Source organism: Bombina bombina, chromosome 7 (genome assembly GCF_027579735.1).
Source record: "Bombina bombina isolate aBomBom1 chromosome 7, aBomBom1.pri, whole genome shotgun sequence".
Classification (NCBI taxonomy): domain Eukaryota; kingdom Metazoa; phylum Chordata; class Amphibia; order Anura; family Bombinatoridae; genus Bombina; species Bombina bombina.
Window position 1 is genome coordinate 619,361,138 of NC_069505.1, and position 25,415 is coordinate 619,386,552.

Sequence of the window (25,415 nt, forward strand, 5' to 3'; positions counted from 1 at the left end):
ACCTCGTGAAAAGACTCAGCGTCAACTAAGATGCCGGAAATGACGAATTTGCATAAACAAACGTAATTCTCGCGCCAAAAAAGTCATGTGCCAAGAATGACGCAATAAATTATAGCATTTTGCGCTCACACAAGCCTAATACAGCCCGCAATTTAGAAAAAAGAATCAATTTGAAAACCTGAGGTAAATTATTTTTTTTTTATGCATTTCCCAAATATGAAGCTAATAGTCTGCAAAAAAGGAAATATACTGATGAACCTGAATCATGGCAAATATAAGTATAAACATATATTTAGAACTTTATATACAAAGTGCCAAACCATAGCTGAGAGTGTCTTAAATAAATGAAACATACTTACCAAAAGACACTCATCCACATATAGCAGATAGCCAAACCAGTACTGAAACGAGAATCAGTAGAGGTAATGGTATATAAGAGTATATTGTCGATCTGAAAAGGGAGAGAGGAGATGAATCTCTACGAACGATAACAGAGAACCTATGAAATAGATCCCCATTAGGATGACCATTGTATTCAATAGGTGATACTCCCTTCACATCCCTCTGACATTCACTGTACTCTGAGAGGAATCGGGCTTCAAAATGCTGAGAAGCGCATGTCAACGTAGAAATCTTAGCACAAACTTACTTCACCACCTCCATAGGAGGCAAAGTTTGTAAAACTGAATTGTGGGTGTGGTGAGGGTGTATTTATAGGCATTTTGAGGTTTGGGAAACTTTGCCCCTCCTGGTAGGATTGTATATCCCATACGTCACTAGCTCATGGACTCTTGCCAATTACATGAAAGAAAGGAAATATTTAGTATTAAATAGTAGTTTAACTTTGCAAAACTACAATTCCCATGATCCTTTGCATATTATTGTCATCACAAAAAGCAGACAGTAGGCAGAGAGGCGATAAATGTACAATCTGACGTCACTTCCGGTGATTCCATACATCTGATCGGTCCATGTCTCAGTGAGTAACAGGATTCACAACCAATCAGATGGGAACTGTAATCGCCTATCTTCACTATCTATTTTGCCTCCGCCTATGGAATTCAAGGCGGTGAAGCACTCCTTGTTAACCTCATTCCCCAAGGTTTACTTGGGGTGTATGCCAAAGGATTGGTGGTGAGCCCCCCAAGACAGGCAAAAACAGATAGTGAAAATAGAAGAGTCACCGGAAGTGATGTCAGATTGAAGTTTTCGAGGAATTGGAGTTCTCGACAGAACACCGGTGTTATGCAAGTGCTTCTGGGTATCCGGGCGAAACCGGCTTTCAGTCCTTTGAATACATCCCCAGTTAAGGCAAATATGTGTTACAGTGCAGGGAGCAGCCATTGCAGACTGACAGCTTCATCCATAACCAATATGACCGCCGTTGTGAAGACGCCATGCGTTGTCGGACGATTTGCACGTCATTTTTAACCTGAAACTTCATTGAGTAAAAGCTTTATCTTATACTGCCATCTTGTGGACATTATATCAATAACAGTTTCATATTCATCAATAGCAGATTATGTAAGTGCCCCATGTGGAGGGAGATGGGTGGTCCATCAAGTCTACACATATCACTTATTACTTAGTATAGCCTTATGTATGGCCCATCAAGCCTATACATATTACATGTTACTAATTACTTAGGAAAGCCTTATATATGTCCCATCAAGTCTACACACATATTACATGTTACTTATTACTTAGGATAGCCTTATGTATGTCCCATCAAGTCTACCCATATTACATGTTACTTATTACTTAGGATATCCTTATGCATGTCCCATCAAGTCTACACATATTACATGTTACTAATTACTTAGGAAAGCCTTATATATGTCCCATCAAGTCTACACACATATTACATGTTACTTATTACTTAGGATAGCCTTATGTATGTCCCATCAAGTCTACCCATATTACATGTTACTTATTACTTAGGATATCCTTATGTATGTCGCATCAAGTCTACACATATTACATGTTACTAATTACTTAGGATAGCCTTATGTATGTCCCATCAAGTCTATACATATTACATGTTACTTATTACTTAGTATAGCCTTATGCATGTCACATCAAGTCTACACATATTACATGTTACTAATTACTTAGGATAGCCTTATGTATGTCCCATCAAGTCTACACATATTACATGTTACTTATTACTTAGGATAGCCTTATGCATGTCCCATCAAGTCTACCCATATTACATGTTACTTATTACTTAGGATAGCCTTATGCATGTACCATCAAGTCTACCCTTATTGCATGTTACTTATTACTTAGGATAGCCTTATGCATGCCCTATCAAGTTATAACATATGCCTGCCTGATATCACTGTCCCTTTAAGACTGCCTTCCCTGGTACTGACATTCATACTGTGTGGGCAGTATCTGCATTCAACTTACCTGCCAAATTAACTAATCATTTATGCACCTGATTCCCTCAGCCTCCTTTTAAATCTTCTCAGGCCCAATGTGCATTGCATTAGTATTGAAGTTTTTTGTTCCAGGAACAACAGAGGTCTGTGACTGTTCGATTATGGATTTTACCAGCATATACAAACTACAGCCTTTCCTTCAAGCTATGCTTAAAATCATCTAATCGCAAGTATCCATATAATTCTTTTTGTTTCCTGGACTCTGCTACTTAACAATCTCTGAACTATTTCTAAATTACAACAATGCATTGGTTATAATCTCTCAAATTGCTACAACAGCATCATACTCAAAACTTTACAACTTTTCTCTGCTACAAGTTATCATAGTTGAAATATCCTCCTGCAAGCATGTTAAGCTATTCAGAACTCATCTATGTGTTCAGTTAAACAGTTCTCCTGTGATTTTACAATATATGCATAATCAGTATTTAATGCCTTAAACTTGCAATTTATCACCTGTGCAACTCTGCTTACAGCTCTAAATACTATTAAGTACTGTGAACCTGCAGTAAGTCTTGGCATCCATGAGTCACAACCTTTTACCAGTTTACTCTGAAGCCTGAACATCTTACATTGCTATATTTATCTCATGAATGCTGCAGCTACTCCTATTAACCATTAGTCACAGTAGCAATTTATGTTTTTTTATTGAAGTCACAATATATTATATTCATATACTCTCTATGATTTCTACAATAACTTCTTGCAACTATGAATCACAGAATATCATCTATCCACGTCCAGGATACTCTTCCCCAGGTCAGGGGTCAGTGTCTCCAATTCCCTACCACTGCCCCGAGGGTCTGTATCCTGAGCTCAATATACACCGGAACCTAACAGAATACTAATGCCTAAAAAAGGACTCAGCAGTGGTAGTGGATGCACCGACTCTGGAAGAAAAATAAAAAAAATTACAAGCTATCTCAGACCCAAGCTATCCCTAAAGGAAAAACAGAAGATTTTCATACTTTTAAATTTTTTTAAAACACAGTACTCCCATTCTAGAGTATCCTCTACTCATGTTCGTGGTTCCTATTTTGGTGAAACTGATTCTGAATCTGACTATGAAAATGAAGAGAATGTATCCATAGATTCAGCAGAAAAATTTCAGATCTTTAATGATTTAAAGAGACAGAACCACTTTTCTAGAATTTCATCTACTCCTCGTGTTCGTGATTTCCATTTTGGTGAAACTGATTCTGAATCTGACTATGTAACTGAAGAGAATGTATCCATACAGTGAGTGCAGAATTATTAGGCAAATGAGTATTTTGACCACATCATCCTCTTTATGCATGTTGTCTTACTCCAAGCTGTATAGGCTCGAAAGCCTACTACCAATTAAGCATATTAGGTGATGTGCATCTCTGTAATGAGAAGGGGTGTGGTCTAATGACATGAACACCCTATATCGGTGTGCATAATTATTAGGCAACTTCCTTTCCTTTGGCAAAATGGGTCAAAAGAAGGACTTGACAGGCTCAGAAAAGTCAAAAATAGTGAGATATCTTGCAGAGGGATGCAGCACTCTTAAAATTGCAAAGCTTCTGAAGCGTGATCATCGAACAATCAAGCGTTTCATTCAAAATAGTCAACAGGGTCGCAAGAAGCGTGTGGAAAAACCAAGGCGCAAAATAACTGCCTATGAACTGAGAAAAGTCAAGCGTGCAGCTGCCAAGATGCCACTTGCCACCAGTTTGGCCATATTTCAGAGCTGCAACATCACTGGGGTGCCCAAAAACACAAGGTGTGCAATACTCAGAGACATGGCCAAGGTAAGAAAGGCTGAAAGACGACCACCACTGAACAAGACACACAAGCTGAAACGTCAAGACTGGGCCAAGAAATATCTCAAGACTGATTTTTCTAAGGTTTTATGGACTGATGAAATGAGAGTGAGTCTTGATGGGCCAGATGGATGGGCCCGTGGCTGGATTGGTAAAGGGCAGAGAGCTCCAGTCCGACTCAGACGCCTGCAAGGTGGAGGTGGAGTACTGGTTTGGGCTGGTATCATCAAAGATGAGCTTGTGGGGCCTTTTCGGGGTGAGGATGGAGTCAAGCTCAACTCCCAGTCCTACTGCCAGTTTCTGGAAGACACCTTCTTCAAGCAATGGTACAGGAAGAAGTCTGCATCCTTCAAGAAAAACATGATTTTCATGCAGGACAATGCTCCATCACACGCATCCAAGTACTCCACAGCGTGGCTGGCAAGAAAATGTATAAAAGAAGAAAATCTAATGACATGGCCTCCTTTTTCACCTGATCTGAACCCCATTGAGAACCTGTGGTCCATCATCAAATGTGAGATTTACAAGGAGGGAAAACAGTACACCTCTCTGAACAGTGTCTGGGAGGCTGTGGTTGCTGCTGCACGCAATGTTGATGGTGAACAGATCAAAACACGGACAGAATCCATGGATGGCAGGCTTTTGAGTGTCCTTGCAAAGAATGGTGGCTATATTGGTCACTGATTTGTTTTTGTTTTGTTTTTGAATGTCAGAAATGTATATTTGTGAATGTTGAGATGTTATATTGGTTTCACTGGTAAAAATAAATAATTGAAATGGGTATATATTTGTTTTTTGTTAAGTTGCCTAATAATTATGCACAGTAATAGTCACCTGCACACACAGATATCCCCCTAAAATAGCTATAACTAAAAACAAACTAAAAACTACTTCCAAAACTATTCAGCTTTGATATTAATGAGTTTTTTGGGTTCATTGAGAACATGGTTGTTGTTCAATAATAAAATTAATCCTCAAAAATACAACTTGCCTAATAATTCTGCACTCCCTATAGATTCAGCAGAAAAAAATCAGATCTTTAAAGAGAGAGGACTACTGTTTCAGAATACCATCTACTCCTCCTGTTTGTGATTCCCATCCTGGTGTTACTGACTCTGAGTCTGAATATGTAAACAAGGAGGATGACTTCACAGATCCAGCTGAATTGGCATTAGATTGGTATGAGCGCAACTTTAATTCACCACAAACTCAGACAAAACCTCAACCTATTGGCTATAATGACATCCTTGGATGCTATATTTACAATATAGATGCTGCAGACAGCTCCCATCATGAAACCTCTCATGGAAATACTGATCTTCCTATTTCTGATATTCCCAGGGATTCTGTAGATTGGACAGATTCAGAGCTGGAAGAAGAGACATCTGGTTTACAGACTGCTGTTTGGAGAATTGGTCCTGTCAAGAACTATGCTGATTTTTTATCTCAGAATTATGCATCCAGTGATGAACAGGATTTCTGTTCTGAAAACTGATATAAGGTACTCCAGGCTACAGTGGCACCACCCTAAGAAGCCTCATATTGGGAAGAAATCTCAGTTATCTAAGCTCTCTAAAGAAAAGAAAAAGAAAACTTTCTGCCTACAGAAACTCTGAAGTGTAAAGAGGAAACTCAGCCTGAATCTCCTGTTTCTGTTGTGCCAGATCCTCTCTTGCCTCACGATACTCTCCACACCAAGCTAGATGTTGTCTCTAGTCGCCATCAGTCTGTTTTTGAAGTATTTAATGGTATCTCTTCTCAAAATCTACAATTACAGTACAAACACTGCTTTTCTCTGCTGATTCCTTACATCCCACCCATGCTGCCTCAATGTCTGATCTTTCGCTTCTAGCACAGGGTTTACACTTTGTTCCAGATATACAACCTTTCAGTTTTCCAGAGGTAGTCCCTGGAGAATTTAGCCCTGAAATTCAAACTCAAATAAGTATGCCTGCTGAACCTCAGAAAACTTCTCAGTCAGAATATTGTGTCACAATTCCTCTGCATCTACCTGAGAGTGGCATATTTCAGTACACTCCACCTTCTCAAAGTTCTTCTGTTACTGCATCTAAAAATTGTTTTCCTCGGGAGATACTTTGCATCAACCTACATTTTCTACTACATCTGTTCCCTGTACAGGAATTCCTGATACTGAACCCTGTAAGGATATTATTGAACCTAGTTCCCAAGTGGACATTCTTGACCCTGAATCCTGTACTAAAGTGTTTCAACAAGATTCCCCAGTGGCCATTCCTGTCCCTGTTTCCCATGATGATACTACTAAACCTGGCATCAAGATGGACTCTCCTGTTTTTGACCCTGGTATGGGTATTCCTTTGTTTAACCCGGAAATGGGTGTAATAATACTTGATCCTGAAGATAGCCATGCCCTCTGCTCAGAAGAGAGTATGGTTCTTGGCTCAAAAGTGGGTCTTGAAAATTCTTCATTTGTGAACCCTGAAGAAAGCCTTGCCCTCTGTTCAGAAGCGAGTATGGTTCCTGGCTCTAAAGTGGGTTCTTTTTCTGCAATTGAACCTGATCCCAGTACAAGTATCTCTGCAACTGTCCCAAATTTGGACACTCATGTTTCGAACCCTAATGAGGGCATATCAGTCTTCAAGCCTCTTGTCCATGAACAAAGCCTTGACGTTGGCACACCTGTCCTCAGTTCTTCTTTCCTCAAACCTTGCCCTGGCATGGGCATTCCTTTACCTGATACTACTAAGGATATTCCTGAACCTTGCCCTGGCGTGGGCATTTCTTTACCTGATCTTAGTGAGGACACCTTTGATATTGAACAAGAAGATGGCAAGAATTGGTCAAATCTTGCATTCTACACTCCTATCTCCTACTATGAAGAAAGCCCTACTATTTGGCTAGAAGTGGCTATAGCTTTTTCTTTTGGAGTATATCTAATCCTCAGCCAAGAGGTTAATTCTGAGGGAACTCAAATCTCTGATCTAAAAGTGGATAATCTGGTTTACAATCCAGAATGCTGCATCTCTATTTCTGAAGTTGAGGAAAGCCTATTCGTATGTCTAGGACTGGGTGCCTTTTCATTGGCTGTGTACATGGTCATCTGTCATGAAGTACATTCGCCTATCAACCCTGAGGATGATTCCGGGGTTGGAACCTCATTGTATCTTACGTTCAAGCATTCTCACGATTCTCATCATTTTCAAGATCTTTTGATACTCGAAATCCATGGCCTTCACATTGTCATTTTACTTTTTCAAGAGATTTCCAACCCTCCTTTCTTGATTTTGGATTAGACTCACTACCTCCATGCAGCTACTACCGGATTTCCATGTCATTGTTGTTCTCTCTCCATTTGGATTGCATTGGGCGCCCGTAAGTTGCCTTTAAGGAGGGGGCTCTGTAACATATGCCTACCTGATATCACTGTCCCTTTAAGACTGCCCTCTCTGCTACTGACATTCATACTGGGTGGGCAGCATCTGCATTCAACTTACCTGCCAAATTAACTAATCATTCATGCACCTGATTCCCTCAGCCTCCTTTTAAATCTTCTCAGGCCCAATGTGCATTGCATTAGTATTGAAGTTGTTTGTTCCAGAAACAACAGAGGTCTGTGACTGTTTCCATTATGGATTTTACCAGCTTATACAAACTACTGCCTTTCCTTCAAGCTATGCTTAAAATAATCTAATCGCAAGTATCCGTATAATTCCTTTTGTTTCCTGGACTCTGCTACTTAACAATCTCTGAACTATTTCTAAATTACAACAATGCATTGGTTATAATCTCTCAAATTGCCACAACAGCATCATACTCAAAACTTTACAATTTTTCTCTGCTACAAGTTATCATAGTTGAAATATTTTCCTGCAAGCATGTTAATCTATTCAGAACTCTGCATCTATGTTTTCAGTTAAACGTTCTCCTGTGATTTTCCAATATATGCATAATCAGTATTTAATGCCTTAAACTTGCAATTTGTCTATCACCTGTGCAACTCTGCTTACAGCTCTAAATACTATTAAGTACTGTGAACCTGCAGTAAGTCTTGGCATCTATGAGTCACAACCTTTTACCAGTTTACTCTGAAGCCTGAACATCTTACATTGCTATATTTATCTCACGAATGCTGCAGCTACTCCTATTAACCATTAGTCACAGTATCAATTTATATTTTTTATTGAAGTCACAATATATTATATTCATATGCTTTACTCTCTATGATTTCTACAATAACTTCTTGCAACTAAGAATCACAGAATATCATCTATCCACGTCCAGGATACTCTTCCCCGGGTCAGGGGTCTGTGTCTCCAATTCCCTACCACTTCCCAGAGGGTCTGTCTCCTGAGCGCATATACACCGGAACCTGACACAAGTCTACACATATTGCATGTTACTTATTACTTAGTATAGCCTTATGTATGTCCCATTAAGTTTACACATATTACATATTACTTAGGATAACCTTATGCATGTCCCATCAAGTCTACACATGTTACTTATTACTCAGGATAGCCTTATGCATTTCCCATCAAGTCTACACATATTACATGTTACTGTTTTCTTAGGATAGCCTTATGTATGTCCCATCAAGTCTACACATATTACATGTTACTGTTTTCTTAGGATAATAGACTATAATAGACTTTGGGGGACTGCAGCTGTGCACTTGAACTTTTTTGGTGAATTATGATTTTCATTTTTTAACATTTTTTAACATTGTTTTATATATATATTTTTATAACATTGTTTTATATTTCACCACTACATTGTATTATATGAATTGTTTCATAATTGTTTCCACAATCACCTATACATTTTCTTCACATATGATATGTTATATGTTAGAGGTATCATTTTTTAGTTTATGATTGATTAAGATATTTCACTGATTTTCCATTATTAGATAGGCGCACTAAAATATAGTTGCACAATTACAAGTATAAAACGGGTTACACACTTGTAAGTATACATTTGACACTCAACCCCAAATATTTTAATTTATTTTCATTTTTTCTCTTTTTCTTTTACAAATTAGGCTAAAACACATGGTATCACCATCTGATGACTAATCACTAATTACACATTAGTCACTACTCTTTTTTAATGAATACACACTGAACACATGCTGAGATTATTTACTGAGACACCTATATATTAAACACAAGTCCTTTTCTAGTTCTTTATTTTTGAGTTAGATCACCAATCACCTTTAGTAATTTGGTATACTCCCAAAGATAATCCGGAGTCAGGATAATAAAATTTGGAGCTTAGATATATAGATAGCCAGGATGTTATCAGTTAATGAAAGAAATAACAAGAGGCTACTATTAGTTTCACATGTAGCGTTACCCACCACCATATCGGACACAAATGTTGAAAATGCAATAGACAATTTATCTATACATGCTCTATTTGCCAGGCTGGAAGAAGCCATTAACACGGAGTGTAGGCACTGGTTAGACTCTGAAATGTTACAAAAATATCTGGATAAGAAACAGATACCACGGGGTCTAAGACTATTCAAAAGCTGTTCTTTTAAAGATAATCCAGAAATTTTAAATAAATGGGAGGGGGCTATGAATGAGTGCTCCCACACTTTTATGAAAATATTAATATCTCATAGAAAAACCTTGGTTGAACAGACGACTAAAGAAATTGAAACTATACAAACAAGTTTAGAAAAATTTAAGAATTTAAGTTTATATGATGAATTAAATGATATGGTATTACAAAAAACAGATAGATATCAAAAAGATTTGATTGGTATAAAAAATAGGAAACTAATTAGGGATGATGAGGATTATTCGAAAGGGGAGGTATATAGCTTCAATAAAAAGAAAAACTTGCCCATTCCAGTAGCAACCCCAAATCTGACATCTAATGAACAGAGAAACGATCCAAACCCATCCAATGATTGGATTTTAGTTTCACATCATAAAAATAGAAATAAAAGCAAGAAGGGTAACTGGCCCCATGATGATACTGACACCTATTATGGTGACAATCAACAACCTAGAGAAATACATCATTCTAACGAAAGATCCCAACAAAACAATTATTATTCACCTAGACATATAACATGGGGTGGAAATCCTGAAAGATCTAGGGAACAATACATGCCACGATATCCCAGTAATAATAATAGAGACCAATTTATGCCATTGAAGCATAGTAACAATAGGTCCACAACATATGGCAATAGGAACCAAGAACCAACTATGGTGAATGCTTCCTATAATAACAACAACTATCACAGAGAGCCAAGATTTAAGGGAGGGCATGCAAATAACCATCCACAATATGAAAGGACATATGAATTGAACTATCCACAGAGAGATAGGACATATGAGCCTAACTACACAGGATATGGTGGATTTTCCAACAGTATGGTAAATAGACAAAATACCACAATAAATGGGAATAGAAATGGGGACCATCGCACTAATCAGGGAGCAAGCACTAGTACTGACACTAGGCCATCTAATACTGACTTACCCAACCATTTTTTAGATCAGGGCCAACGAATGCCCTCCTGGAAACAGAAAAGCATATCGGGATACCTAGAGCCGATAGTTTCCCTCACAACCCCCCAAAAAGGGAAAAGACCCCACGGTCACGGGGAAACAGGGGACGAGGAACAGCCCGCAAAGAGGCAAAATTACAGGCATTAGGAAAGGGCATATATAACTTATCGTCACATCAATTAACTGATGACGAGATAAGAATCCTAGGTAGAGGACTTTCATTTAGCCCCACAAACGAACACAATATTTTTTCATTATTTGTAGATATCAACCGGTTCACACAAAAATTATCATTACAAAAGTATTTCGCAGAGAAAAAAATGGGGAATGAGCATAATAATCCAATACTCACTGATACAATGGACTCTAGACTTAGGGAAATTCAACTCCCAATATATGAACCAGATTCATTGGCTGATCAACTGTATGAGGGGTTTATTAGAACTAATTTTAAGAATAAGTCAAATTATACACCACATTTACAGAACAACGCACATATAGAGATTTTCAGGCAGCTAGTGACTGAGGAATTAGAACGAATTCCAAATAGTAAAAATAGTAAGAATAGGAAACCCCAAAATATTAAACATAATCTTTATGCCAATGAACGACGAGCTTTGGAAACCCTTAAAAATGATAAAACGATTGTACTAAGGCAGGCAGATAAGGGAGGGGGGATTGTCCTACAGAATCTAACAGACTATTTAATAGAGGCACGGAAAATTCTACATGACACTACATATTACATAAAACTTAACTTTGATCCAACAACACAATATACCAATATTTTAAAAGGATTAGTCAATTATGCATTTAGTGAAAACATTATACTTAAGAAAGAGCGAGATTTTTTGTTACCTAAGGAACCAAATTTAGCGTTTTACTACCATCTGCCCAAATTGCATAAGAATTTAACCTGTCCCCCAGGGAGACCTATTATTGCGGGCATAGGTAGTCTTACAGATAACGTCTCCTCATACGTTGATTTTTTCCTGCAAAAACATGTGTTGGGCCTTGAGTCATATATCCGAGATTCTAGTGATTTAATTGCCAAGTTAAGTAAGATTACTGTCACTCCGGATCTTCTTTGGATCACTTGTGACGTTCAATCGTTATATTCCAATATATCACATTCATTAGGATTATCTGCCATATCAGAATATTTACAAAACGACATTTATTTACCTAATCCACAATGTGATTTTTTGTTACAGCTTATATCTTTTATTTTAAAGCACAATTACTTCATATTTCAGGATGAATTCTATCTTCAGGTCAAGGGTACCGCCATGGGCACCAGGTTCGCCCCAAGCTATGCGAACCTGTTTATGGGTTCCTTTGAACATGAATACATCTATAATGGCTCGTTTGGGGCGAGCCTGGTGTTCTATGGGCGGTACATCGATGACCTGATTTTTATTTGGAGGGGAGATATGTCATCAGCTAATACATTTGTTGATCATCTTAATTCCAACAATAAGGGACTAACGTTTACTAGCGTGATACATCATGAAACTATAGTGTTTTTGGATCTAGAACTTAAATTTGAGAACTCCAGGATCACTAGTATCACACATTTTAAAATGGTAGACTGCAATAGCTATCTAGATTTTAATAGCCATCACTATTTCCCTTGGAAGAGAAATGTGCCTTATGGCCAATTCAAAAGAGTTCGCCGTAATTGTAGTTCTATGAGTGATTATGAGACACAAAGCTTGATATTGAAAGAACGCTTTAAGGAGAAACATTACCCATTGCAGATCATAGAGAATGGTTACGAAAGAGCGAAAAAAGACAATAGAGATAATTATTTCATAACACATAACAAAGAGAAATCACAACTAATGGAAAATTTTACTCCATTTATTACAGAATACAATTGTAATCATAAAAAAATACGTCAAATTATCAATAAACATTGGGGTATAATTAAAAAAGACCCTATATTAGGCAATCTGGTGGGTAATAAACCTAGGATAGTATACAAAAAAGCACCAAGCTTAAAATCTCTTTTAGCTCCCAGTAAGATCGTTAAGCACAAAATTCTTAATAGTCGCCAACGAGTGGGTAATATACCAGTAGGTGCTTTTAGATGCAAAGACAGGAGATGCAAACTCTGTGTCGAGATCACACATCAACAAACTACATTTAAATCAAATATCACCAAGAAACACTATTCGATAATTGGGCACATTACATGTGCATCGAGATATGTAATATATCTACTGTCCTGTGTATGTGGGGTACAGTACGTAGGTAGAACCTGCAGGCGCCTCAGTATTAGATGGTCCGAACACGTGAGGAATATGAAAAAGAATTATAAAAACCATAGTGTTCCTAGACATTGCAACTTACACCATAATGGCAATATTAATTGCTTTAGTATATGTCCCATTGAACATATTCCAGTTTCACATTTATATAATCGACTGTCTAGGCTTAGACAGAGGGAGACCTACTGGATACATACCCTTAGAACTCTACATCCAAACGGCTTGAATCTTAATATAGATTTGGCAGCCTTTTGAGTAGGGTTTGTGTCCAGTGGGTCTCCATCTGTAATCCAATATGTCTAGTGATATATGTAGTTTGGTAACTATAGTATCCCAGGTGACTTCCCCCCTCCTATCATATTATATCCCATTCAGAAAGGATTACTTTATTTATATATTTATTATCTGTAGGACATTACCAATAGGGCCATATAGTGCCAAAGGCGTGTTACCAACCCCTTTACATATGATATCATTGCATATTTTAATACATCATTTTCGATTTATACCTATAAGATTGACTAGTTAATCCATATCATAATTCATATGTGACCATCCTAATTATATCTATATATATTTATTTATATCATTATATCACATATCCATTTGAATATCTATGATATCACAATTAGTGTGAATATTAACTGAACTTGAATTGACTTTGGTGGGATGGCGAATAGATTTATAAATGGTTCAAGGTTTTTATTTTATTTTATTATTGTATTGTTAATATTATGCTATTACATTGTATAAGTAATCATTGATTTGAATATGTCTTTAATTAGAGTTAAGAAATGTAAGGTTTTTTCAAAAATTCTTGTCTAACTATTGTATATCAAAATGAACAGTTAAGAAACAGTTAAAGATTAGCCAGACAAAGATCCCATGTCAGATCCGCCCCTTTTAGACAGGTGTAGCAAGGTATAAAAGGTGTAATCATGCAGTCAGTAATACAGCCTGATGAAACGGCAATTTTGCTGAGAAACGCGTTGCTGTGATTGTTTTTATCTTAAATAAAACCTTTTTATTTGAGTCACCTTGCTACCTGTCACTTATTGCCCTGGTGCAATCCATATCTAACACCGGTGTCTCTCCTGGTTGAGACCGCAACCACCTATTTCCAGCGAGTGACCGTTGATCCGGACCTGACAGGTGAATTAGCCTGCTATTGGTTACAGGGGTCACGTGTACCGGCTTCTTTGTGTGTCCGTCGGGCGACTCTGAATAGTCCCGATCCGCTTCAACAGGCACAATACGTGTGCCGCAGCCTTTGTGAGTATATCCTGCACACAGGGGGGGGCTATTGGCCCATGGTTCAGACGATATTGTTTTATGTTTGGCGCCTCTCTTGTCTTCTTATCTTGTTTTCTTAGGATAGCCTTATGTATGTCCCATCAAGTCTACACATATTACATGTTACTGTTTTCTTAGGATAGCCTTATGTATGTCCCATCAAGTCTACACATATTACATGTTACTGTTTTCTTAGGATAGCCTTATGTATGTGCCATCAAGTCTACACATATTATACAGTAACCCACAAAAGTGAGTACACCCCTCACATTTTTGTAAATATTTTATTATATCTTCATGTGACAACACTGAAGAAATGACACTTTGCTACAATGTAAAGTAGTGAGTGTACAGCCTGTATAACAGTGTAAATTTGCTGTCCCTTCAAAATAACTCAATACACAGCCATTAATGGCTAAACTGTTGGCAGCAAAAGTGACTACAAGTGGAAATGTCAAAATTGGGCCAACTTAGCCATTTTCTCTCCCCGGTATCGTGTGACTCAGTGTTACAAGGTCTCAAGTGTGAATGGGGAGCAGCTATGTTAAATTTGATGTTATCGCTCTCACACTCTCTCATACTGGTCACTGGAAGTTCAACATGGCAAAGATCTCTGAGGATCTGAAAAAAAAAGAATTGTTGCTCTACATAAAGATGGCCTAGGCTATAAGAAGAGTGCCAAGACCCTGAAACTGAGCTGCAGCACTGTGGGTAAGACCATACAGCAGTTTCACAGGACAGGTTCCACTCAGAACACTCATTGCCATGGTCGACCAAAGAAGTTGAGTGCACGTGCTCAGCATCATATTCAGAGGTTGTCTTTGGGAAATAGACATATGAGTGCTGCCAGCATTGTTGCAGAGGTTGAAGGGGTGTGGGGTAGCCTGTCAGTGCTCAGATCATACACCGCACACTGCATCAAATTGGTCTGCAAAGCTGTTGTCCCAGAAGGAAACCTCTTCTAAAGCTGATGCACAAGAAAGCCTTTGCTGAAGACAAGCAGACTAAGGACATGGATTACTGGAACCATGTCCTGTGGTCCAATGAGACCAAGATAAACTTATTTGGTTCAGATGGTGTCAAGTGTGTGTGGCGACAACCAGGTGAGGAGGAGTACAAAGACAAGTGTGTCTTGCCTACAGTCAAGCATGGTGGTGGGAGTGTTATGGTCTGGGACTGGGGAGCTACAGTTTATTGAGGGAACCATGAATGCCAATATGTACTGTGACATACTGAAGCAGAGCATGATCCACTCTCTTCGGAGACTGGGCCGCAGGGCAGTATTCCTACATGATAACGACCCCAAACACACCTCCAAGACGACCACTGCCTTGCTAAAGAAGCTGAGGGTAAAGGTGATGTACTGGCCAAGCATGTATCCAGATCTAAACCCTATTGCGCATCTGTGGGGCATCCTAAAACGGAAGGTTTGGGAGCGAAAGGTCTCTAACATCCACCAGCTCTGTGATGTCGTCATGAAGGAGTGGAAGAGGATTTCAGTGGCAACCTGTGAAGCTCTGGTGAACTCCATGCCCAAGAGGGTTAAGGCAGTGCTGGAAAAACACAATTTATGCTTACCTGATAAATTTATTTCTCTTGTGGTGTATCCAGTCCACGGATCATTCATTACTTGTGGGATATTCTCCTTTCCAACAGGAAGCTGCAAGAGGATCACCCACAGCAGAGCTGTCTATATAGCTCCTCCCCTAACTGCCCACCCCCAGTCATTCAACCGAAGACAAGCAAGAGAAAGGAGAAACTATAGGGTGCAGTGATGACTGTAGTTTAAAAATAAAAAAACACCTGCCTTAAAATGACAGGGCGGGCCGTGGACTGGATACACCACAAGAGAAATACATTTATCAGATAAGCATAAATTGTGTTTTCTCTTGTAAGGTGTATCCAGTCCACGGATCATCCATTACTTGTGGGATACCAATACCAAAGCTATAGGACACGGATGAAGGGAGGGACAAGGCAGGCGCTTAAACGGAAGGCACCACTGCCTGTAAGACCTTTCTCCCAAAAATAGCCTCCGAAGAAGCAAAAGTATCAAATTTATAGAATTTAGAAAAAGTATGAAGCGAAGACCAAGTCGCCGCCTTACAAATCTGTTCAACAGAAGCCTCATTCTTAAAAGCCCATGTGGAAGCTACCGCTCTAGTAGAATGAGCTGTAATTCTTTCAGGAGGCTGCTGGCCAGCAGTCTCATAAGCTAAGCGTATTGTACTCCTTAGCCAAAAAGAAAGAGAAGTTGCCGAAGCCTTTTGGCCTCTCCTCTGTCCAGAATAGACAACAAACAATGCAGATGTTTGACGAAAATCTTTAGTAGCTTTTAAATAAAACTTTAAAGCACGAACCACGTCAAGATTGTGTAAAAGACGTTCCTTCTTAGAAGAAGGATTAGGACACAGTGACGGTACAACAATCTCCTGATTGATATTTTTATTAGATACCACCTTAGGTAGAAACCCAGGTTTGGTACGTAACACTACCTTATCTGCATGGAAAATGAGATAAGGGGAATCACATTGTAAAGCAGATAACTCTGAAACTCTGTGAGCCGAGGAGATAGCTACTAAAAACAGAACTTTCCAAGATAAGCGCTTAATATCTATGGAATGCAAAGGTTCAAACGGTACCCCTTGAAGAACCTTAAGAACTACATTTAAACTCCATGGTGGAGCAACAGGTTTAAACACAGGCTTGATTCTAACCAGAGCCTGACAAAATGCCTGAACATCTGGAACCTCAGCCAGACGTTTGTGTAACAGAATAGACAGAGCAGAAATCTGTCCCTTTAAGGAACTAGCTGACAAACCCTTCTCCAATCCTTCTTGGAGAAAGGATAATATCTTAGGAATCCTGACCTTACTCCATGAGTAACCCTTGGATTCACACCAATGAAGATATTTACACCATATCTTATGATTTTCCTGGTGACAGGCTTTCGTGCCTGTATTAAGGTATCAATGACCGACTCAGAGAAACCACGCTTTGATAAAATCAAGCGTTCAATCTCCAAGCAGTCAGACGCAGAGAAATTAGATTTGGATGGTTGAAAGGACCCTGAAGTAGAAGGTCCTGTCTCAGCGGCAGAGTCCATGGTGGAAAGGATGACATGTTCACCAGATCTGCATACCAAGTCCTGCGTGGCCACGCAGGTGCTATCAAAATCACTGATGCTCTCTCCTGCTTGATCTTGGCAATCAGACGAGGGAGCAGAGGAAACGGTGGAAACGCATAAGCTAGGTTGAAAAAACAAGGCGCTGCTAGAGCATCTATCAGTGCTGCCTTGGGATCCCTGGACCTGGATCCGTAACGAGGAAGCTTGGCGTTCTGACGAGACGCCATGAGATCCAGTTCTGGTTTGCCCCAAAGTTGAATCAACTGTGCAAATACCTCCGGATAGAGCTCCCACTCCCCCGGATGAAAAGTCTGTCGACTTAGAAAATACGCCTCCCAGTTCACTACTCCTGGGATATGGATAGCTGATAGATGGCAAGAGTGAAACTCTGCCCATAGAATTATCTTTGAAACTCCTTGTTCCCCCTTGATGGTTGATGTAAGCTACAGTCGTGATGTTGTCCGACTGAAATCTGATGAACCTGACCACAGCAAGCTGAGGCCAAGTCTGAAGCGTGTTGAATAACGCTCTTAGTTCCAGAATGTTTATCGGAAGGAGGGCCTCCTCAGGAGTCCATGATCCCTGAGCCTTCAGGGAGTTCCAGACTGCACCCCAACCCAGAAGGCTGGCATCTGTTGTTACTATTGTCCAATCTGGCCTGCGGAAGGTCATACCCTTGGACAGATGGACCCGAGATAGCCACCAGAGAAGAGAATCCCTGGTCTCCTGATCCAGATTTAGTAGAGGGGACAAATCTGTGTAATCCCCATTCCACTGACTAAGCATGCAGAGTTGCAGCGGTCTGAGATGTAGACGATTACGTCCATACACTGAGCCACCGAAGGGCGAGAAGTAGAATAAAGAACACGGCAGGAATTTAGAAGTTTTGACAACCTGGCCTGTGTCAGGTAAATCTTCATTTTTACAGAATCTATCAGTGTTCCCAGGAAGGAAACTCTTGTAAGAGGGGATAGAGAACTCTTTTCTTCGTTCACTTTCCACCCATGAGACCTCAGGAATGCCAGAACAATGTCCGTATGGGACTTGGCAATTTGAAAATTTGACGCCTGTATCAGAATGTCGTCTAGGTAAGGGGCTACTGCTATACCCCGCGGCCTTAGGACCGCCAAGAGTGACCCCAGAACCTTTGTAAAGATTCTTGGTGCCGTGACTAACCCAAAGGGAAGAGCCACAAACTGGTAATGCCTGTCTAGAAAGGCGAACTTGAGAAACCGATGATGCTCTCTGTGTATCGGAATGTGAAGATAAGCATCCTTTAACCCCTTAATGACCACAATGTACCCTGTATGTCACTGGTCGTTGAGGGTTTTTTCAGGACATAATAGCACAAGTCTAGCAAGAACACGCTATTAATGTCCTTCCTCCAGCAGGCTTTGTGGAATAGAGCAGTCTCAACGCTGGTGGCAAGATCGCGCTATAAAACAATCAAGTCCCAAAAAAAGGCCAGCGACATACAGGGTACGTCGCTGGTCCTTAAGGTGTTAAATCCACGGTAGTCATATACTGACCCTCCTGGATCATAGGAAGGATGGTTCGAATAGTCTCCATCTTGAAGGATGGAACTCTGAGAAATTTGTTTAGGATCTTGAGATCTAAGATTGGTCTGAAGGTTCCCTCTTTCTTGGGAACCACAAACAGATTTGAATAGAAGCCTTGCCCATGTTCCTCCTTTGGAACTGGGTGGATCACTCCCATAACTAGGAGGTCTTGAACACAATGTAAGAATGCCTCTCTCTTTATCTGGTTTGCAGATAATTGTGAGATGTGAAATCTTCCTTTTGGGGAAGAAGCTTTGAATTCCAGAAGGTATCCCTGAGACACAATTTCCAACGCCCAGGGATCCTGGACATCTCTTGCCCAAGCCTGGGCGAAGAGAGAAAGTCTGCCCCCTACCAGATCCATTACCGGATCGGGGGCTGATCCTTGATGCTGTCTTAGAGGCAACAGCAGGCTTCTTGGCCTGCTTTCCTGTGTTCCAAGCCTGGTTAGGTCTCCAGACCGGCTTGGACTGGGCAAAATTTCCCTCCTGTTTTGTATTAGAGGAAGTTGAAGCTGCACCACTCTTGAAATTTCGAAAGGCACGAAAATTAGGCTGTTTGGTCCTAAATTTGCTGGACCTATCCTGAGGAAGGGCGTGACCTTTTCCTCCAGTAATATCAGAAATGATCTCCTTCAGCTCAGGCCCGAATAGGGTCTACCCCTTGAAGGGAATGTTGAGAAGCTTAGACTTTGAAGTAATGTCAGCTGACCAGGATTTAAGCCATAGCGCCCTACGCGCCAGAATAGCAAAACCTGAGTTCTTAGCCGTTAGTTTGGTTTAATGAACAACGGCATCAGAAACAAATGAATTGGCTAGCTTAAGAGCTTTAAGCTTGTCAAGGATATCATCCAATGGGGTTTCTACCTGTAGAGCCTCTTCGAGAGACTCAAACCAGAAGGCAGCAGCAGCAGTGACGGGGGCAATGCATGCAAGGGGCTGGAGAATAAACCCTTGTTGAATAAAGATCTTTTTAAGATAACTCTCTAATTTTTTGTCCATTGGATCTAGAAAAGCACAACTGTCCTCGACAGGGATAGTGGTACGCTTAGTTAGAGTAGAAACTGCTCCCTCCACCTTAGGGACCGTCTGCCATAAGTCCCGTGTAGCGGCGTTTATAGGAAACATCTTCTTAAAAACAGGAGGGGGAGAGAACGGTGCACCTGGCCTATCCCATTCCTTAGTAATAATTTCAGAAAACCTTTTAGGGATTGGGAAAAACCATCAGTGTACTGCATAGTATTTATCCAATCTACATAATTTCTCTGGGGCTACAATAGTGTCACAGTCATCCAGAGTTGCTAAAACCTCCCTGAGCAATACGCGGAGGTGTTCAAGCTTAAATTTAAATGTAGACATATCAGAATCAGAGTAAAGTATCTTCCCTGAATCAGAAAAATCACCCACAGATTGAAGCTCCCCTGCTTCAGCTTCAGTATAATGTGAAGGTGTATCAGACCTAGCTACTAAAGCGTCAGAGAGCTCTGTATTTATTCTATTCCCAGAGCTGTCTCGCTTTCCTTGCAATCCTGGCAGTTTAGATAATACCTCTGTAAGGGTATGATTCATAACTGCCGCCATGTCTTGCAAGGTATACGCAATGTGCGCGCTAGAAGTACTAGGCGTCCCCTGAGCGGGATTTATAGAATCTGACACGTGGGGAGAGTTAGCCGGCATAACTTCCTCCTTGTCAATTTCTTCTGGTGATACATTTTTTAAAGCCAGAATATGGTCTTTATAATCTATAGTAAAATCAGTGCATTTGGTACACATTCTAAGAGGGGGTTCCACAATGGCTTCTAAACATAATGAACAATGAGTTTCCTCTATGTCAGACATGTTTGAACAGACTAGTAATGAGACCAGCAAGCTTGGAAAACACTTTAATAAGTGTGAACAAGCAAAAAAATAAAAACGGTACTGTGCCTTTAAGAGAAAAAAAACAAACACAGAAACTGCTAAAACAGTGAAAAAAGCAGTAAATCTTACGAAATTTTTACAGTGTGTATAATAGGCTAAAAGAGCATTGCACCCACATGCAAATGGATGATTAACCCCTTAGTTTCAAAAACGGATTAAAAAAAAACGATAAACGTTTTTTAAACAGTCACAACAAACTGCCACAGCTCTGCTGTGGCCCTACCTGCCCATACAACGACTTTGGAAGGCACAAAAACATAATTTATGTAAGAACTTACCTGATAAATTCATTTCTTTCATATTGGCAAGAGTCCATGAGCTAGTGACATATGGGATATACAATCCTACCAGGAAGGGCAAAGTTTCCCAAACCTCAAAATGCCTATAAATACACCCATCACCACACCCACAATTCAGTTTAACGAATAGCCAAGCAGTGGGGTGATAAAGAAAGGAGTAGAAAGCATCAACAAAGGAAATTTTTCAAATAATTGTGCTTTATACAAAAAATCATAACCACCATAAAAAGGGTGGGCCTCATGAACTCTTGCTAATATGAAAGAAATGAATTTATCAGGTAAGTTCTTACATAAATTATGTTTTCTTTCATGTAATTGGCAAGAGTCCATGAGCTAGTGACATATGGGATATCAATACCCAAGATGTGGAGTCTTCCACTCAAGAGTCACTAGAGAGGGAGGGAATAAACAACAAAAAAAGCCATATTCCGCTGAGAAAATAATCCACAACCCAAAAATAAGTTATTTTCACTTTTGAAAGAAAAAAACAAATCAAAAAGCAGGAGAATCAAACTGAAACAGCTGCCTGAAGAACCTTTCTACCAAAAACTGCTTCAGAAGAAGCAAATACATCGTAATGGTAAAATTTAGTAAATGTATGCAAAGAAGACCAAGTGGCTGCTTTGCAAATCTGATCAACTGAAGCTTCATTCTTAAAAGCCCATGAAGTAGAGACTGATCTAGTAGAATGAGCTGTAATTCTTTGAGGCAGGGTTTGACCCGACTCCAAATAAGCTTGATGAATCAAAAGTTTCAACAAAGAAGCCAAGGAAATAGCAGAAGCCTTCTGACCTTTCCTAGGACCAGAAAATAAAACAAACAGACTGGAAGTCTTCCTGAAATCTTTAGTAGCTTCCACATAATATTTCAAAGCTCTTACCACATCCAAAGAATGTAAGGATTTCTCCAAAGAATTCTTAGGATTAGGCCATAAAGAAGGGACAACAATTTCTCTACTAATGTTGTTAGAATTCACAACCTTAGGTAAAAATTGAAAAGAAGTCCGCAAAACTGCCTTATCCTGATGAAAAATCAGAAAAGGAGACTCACAAGAAAGAGCAGATAGCTCAGAAACTCTTCTAGCAGAAGAGATAGCCAAAAGGAACAACACTTTCCAAGAAAGTAGTTTAATGTCCAAAGAATGCATAGGTTCAAATGGAGGAGCCTGTAAAGCCCGCAGAACCAAATTAAGACTCCAAGGAGGAGAAATTGACTTAATGACAGGCTTAATATGAACTAAAGCCTGTACAAAACCGTGTATATCAGGAAGTATAGCAATTTTTCTGTGAAATAAAACCCAAAGAGCGGAGATTTGTCCTTTCATGGAACTTGCAGACAAACCCTTATCCAAACCATCCTGAAGAAACTGCAAAATTCTAGGAATTCTAAAAGAATGCCAGGAGAAATTATGAGAAGAACACCATGAAATGTAAGTCTTCCAAACTCTATAATAAATCTTTCTAGAGACAGATTTACGAGCTTGTAACATAGTATTAATCACTGAATCAGAGAAACCTCTATGACTTAGAACTAAGCGTTCAATTTCCATACCTTCAAATTTAATGATTTGAGATCCTGATGGAAAAATGGACCTTGAGATAGTAGGTCCGGCCGTAACGGAAGTGGCCAAGGCGGGCAACTGGACATCCGAACCAGATCCGCATACCAAAACCTGTGTGGCCATGCTGGAGCCACCAGCAACACAAAAGACTGTTCCATGATGATTTTGGAAATCACTCTTGGAAGGAGAACTAGAGGCGGGAAGATGTAAGCAGGTTGATAACACCAAGGAAGTGTCAGCGCATCCACTGCTTCCGCCTGAACATCCCTGGACCTGGACAGGTATCTGGGAAGTTTCTTGTTTAGATGAGAGGCCATGAGATCTATCTCTGGAAGCCCCCACATCTGAACAATCTGAGAAAACACATCTGGATGGAGAGACCACTCGCCTGGATGTAAAGTCTGGCGGCTGAGATAATCCGCCTCCCAATTGTCTACACCTGGGATATGCACCGCAGAGATTAGACAGGAGCTGGATTCCGCCCAAGCAAGTATCCGAGATACTTCTTTCATAGCTTGGGGACTGTGAGTCCCATCCTGATGATTGACATAAGCCACAGTTGTGATATTGTCTGTCTGAAAACAAATGAACGGTTCTCTCTTTAGTAGAGGCCAAAACTGAAGAGCCCTGAAAATATTTATTGGTAATCTCCCACGTCCATAGGAGGCAAAGTTTGTAAAACTGAATTGTGGGTGTGGTGAGGGGTGTATTTATAGGCATTTTGAGGTTTGGGAAACTTTGCCCCTCCTGGTAGGATTGTATATCCCATATGTCACTAGCTCATGGACTCTTGCCAATTACATGAAAGAAAACCCTTTAGAGAGGTCCTAAATGTTCAGGGGACTCCTTCAGGGAAGCTGGATGTCTCAAGCTGCAAAAACGAAAATAGGCCCCTCCCAACCTGTACTCACAGTGAGAGGGCCTTAAAAAACTATCCCTAGGCAAAATCTAGACAGCCATGTGGAAAAAACTGGGCCCCAGAATAAAGTTTTATCACCAATATGTAAAAAACGTTTATACACTTCAAGCAAACGTTATATCTATTCAGTAATGTGAGTAAATAATAAAAATATTACCCTTTACAGCAAGCATGATATCAGTCGTTATTAAATCACTGTGATCAGGCTTACCTTAAATAAATCCGGTATTGTCAGCATTTTCTAGCATATTCATTTCTCTAGAAAAATTTAAAACTGCACATACCTCAGAGCAGGAGACCTTGCACGCTATTCCCCCAGCTGAAGTTACCCATCTCTTCAGTTATGTGTGAGAACAGCAATGGATCTTAGTTACAACCTGCTAAGATCATCAAAGACCACAGGCAGACTCTTCTTCAATTCTGCCTGAGGCTAAAATAGTACAACTCCGGTACCATTTGAAAATAACAAACTTTTGATTGAAGATAAACTACATTAATTCACCACATCTCTCTATGCTACTTCCATTGTCGAGAGCTGCAAGAGAATGACTGGGGGTGGGCAGTTAGGAGAGGAGCTATATAGACAGCTCTGCTGTGGGTGATCCTCTTGCAGCTTCCTGTTGGGAAGGAGAATATCCCACAAGTAATGGATGATCCGTGGACTGGATACACCTTACAAGAGAAATAATGGTGGCCACACAAAATATGCTTTCACAAGGTTGTCTCGTATGCGATCTGTGTGGTTATTTTATCTGGGCATTTTTAAGGATGAAAGGGGGTTTCTTGCACATGTTGCCTGAATTGCTGATTCTACTCTTTGCTCTTGCAGGGAGACAAGAAGTAATAACTGACACTTGTCCCTCTTTCATAGCTATAATCATCCAAAGCAGGTAAGTGGGAGAGTGAAAGTCAGATGCCTGCTATATGGAGATGATAAAAGAGTTTATCTCACTACAAGTGCTCATGGTTAACACCTCACTATAAGAAACATACCTGCTATTTGTTCACTAGATGAATTAAACTCCCTGTCTCAGTAGCCTTACGCTCTTATCTAATCTACTGAGCAGCAAAATCTATTGAAATAGGGGACAGGACAGAAAAGCAAACAGGGTAGAAGAGGTCAGGCGTTAAAGGGACATTAAGTGACTGCCTACCATGTTGTAGTTTTCCCTTCTGAGTCTGCAGCTTTTATTAACCCTTTACATGTTGGTAAGCTCTGCATTTTCATACTGGATGCAACCTTCTTGGTGCTCCCCCTTTAATGTGTTTCCAGCATCCATGTTACCTGCTGGAGTGTATTACATTGTTGAAAAATCGTTCCTTTACCTTTATTTTGTCATTTGAAATATCTGATTTTGCCTGCTTTGTCCCCATCTATATTGGAAATCCCAGTAGATAAGCACTACATTCTTATCTAATCTAAATATATACAAATATCTAATTTCTCTGAGAAACTGAAAATTAAAGGGACAGTCAAAACCAGAATTTTTGTTGTTTACAAAGATAGATAATCCCTTTATTACCCATTCCCTAGTTTTGCATAACCAACACTGTTATAATAATACACGTTTTACCTCTATGATTATTGTACCTAAGCCTGTGCAGACTGCCAGTTCTTTTGACAGACTTGCATTTTAGCCAATTAGCGCTGACTCCTAGGTAACTTCATGTGCATGAGCTCAATGTTATCTATATGACACACATGAACCAACGCCCTCTAGTGGT